This window comes from Achroia grisella, unplaced genomic scaffold (genome assembly GCF_030625045.1).
Source record: "Achroia grisella isolate CSIRO2021 unplaced genomic scaffold, CSIRO_AGI_Agris_v1 utg971, whole genome shotgun sequence".
Classification (NCBI taxonomy): Eukaryota; Metazoa; Arthropoda; class Insecta; order Lepidoptera; family Pyralidae; genus Achroia; species Achroia grisella.
This window is the reverse complement of record NW_026713077.1, coordinates 169001-170935: the sequence shown is the minus strand read 5'-3', so window position 1 is coordinate 170935 and position 1935 is coordinate 169001. Positions and strand designations below refer to the sequence as shown.

At 28.9% G+C, this 1935-nt stretch overlaps 1 non-coding gene across 1 annotated transcript; it reads right to left on the bottom strand.

Moving 5' to 3' along the window:
• Positions 1-1276: 1276 nt before the first annotated feature.
• Positions 1277-1349, bottom strand: Trnav-aac (transfer RNA valine (anticodon AAC)). Its single transcript has one exon. It is a non-coding gene; the product is annotated as a tRNA-Val (tRNA).
• Between the last annotated feature and the right edge of the window lie 586 nt (positions 1350-1935).

The window sequence follows — 1935 nt, the reverse complement described above, 5'->3', positions numbered from 1 at the left end:
CGTCTAAATTATTTTTCATGGTAAATGTGTGGTGTGACCAGACAAACGAATTTAAACAAAATTATCATCATTTTTATGATATGGTTATATAAAAATACATGATTATGGCGGTAAATTTTCACCCTTCTAAAAAAACAACCCCAATTTTTTTAATAATTAATTTATATGGCAAAACAACGTTTGCCGGGACAGCTAATTATACATATAAATAAAAACTTTGTCAATTTAAAATAAAAGTATGTATTGAAATTTTAATTCACTATTTTAATAACTGTGATAACGGTATACTCTGGCGGGGCACCATTCAATGATAAAATGATGAAGTCAGACCAGTCAATCTATTATGGTGAATTCACTAGTCACCACTATTTAGTATGGTTTGCAAGGGGGATTATACTACGTAATTATGAATAATTCGAAAAAAGTAGAGTGAATAGTACGTATATTAAAATTGTTCAAATTATTTTAAGAATATAAACGCAATTACAAATATTCATAAAATGTTTATTTACCGGTAGGTACAGCGCCATCTAGCGGGCAGTAGTGATATTTCTATGACAAAACTGTATTGTAGTTACAGTTGAGTTATTTAGTGTCACGTTTTACGTATAGATGGGGCTATTATGTAAGTTATATTATCTTACATTGGATTTTTTATTTTTTTATACGATTTATTTCATTGATCTTTTGTATAATTATATTACACAAAAGTTGCATTTATATGAATTTTTATATAAATATAATAAGTGATATATTAAATATTCATTAGTATTTGTTCTGACATAGGTAGGTAAATACCAAATCATTCAACATGTTTCAATAGATTTATAAAACTAACTGTGCTTTCACGTGCGTGAAACTTACAGCTTGTGTCATTCTGATGTATAAACTATTACTGTAAAGTGTATTTAAAATCCATTCAGTAGCTTTTGCATGAAAGAGGAACAAACATTCATCCATCCATTCACACTAACAAACTTACGCATTAATAATGTTAGTAAGATTTTATAATTTCACCCATACGTCCAATAAAAACAATATTTTTATTACTGATTCTTCTAATTATCTCTTACTGGATTTTATGTGAAAATAGAAAACATAAAACGATACCTCAGCAATTCAATTAGGTATAAAAAGTAAACAATAATTTTCTCTACTTTTGCACGCTTTATTGGGAAAAAAATAATCTAATTCATTACAGAAAGAAATAAACCGCTAAGTTTAATGCAAAAAAATAATTAATTAAGTAATAAAAGAAAAATCGGAACAAAACAATTGTTTCCGCCCGGGATCGAACCGGGGGCCTTCTGCGTGTTAGGCAGATGTGATAACCGCTACACCACGGAAACGGATAACATTTATTATGAAAATAGTAGTTATAAACAGTATACTTATTGCAGAGTGAATTTTAAATGTTTTGACCTGAGTAAATAGATGACATATGGAATGGTGCACTCGCCTACGCTATCGGTATACACTGGCGGGGTATCCGTAGAGGATGATAAAATGATTATGAAGTTAGATTAGTTACACGAACAATTTTAAGAACTCAGTTTTACCACTCCATGTTAATTCTCCTCTTCTGTTGTCCTTCTTATTATTTCAATTATAGTATATATAAATATACTATACTTTGTACTTATATTTTGTGTAGGTATTTAAATATTTATATGTTATTTTCTAATATTCATTTGAAATAGTATTCTGTCTATATATATATATAGGTATATTCTAACGTGTTATTCATGCGTTACATATCACTTTTTTGTTTGTTCTCTACCTAAAGGTTGTCTGGAAGGGTTGAAAATGGGTTGCGTATGTTAAGATCGCCTTTTGTGCATCAGAATCTATTGTCAGTATAATTCTTGGATTAGATGTTTTGTGCATTAAAAATATTATAAAAAAAATATGTTTTCCAGGGCGACCATGTGTACA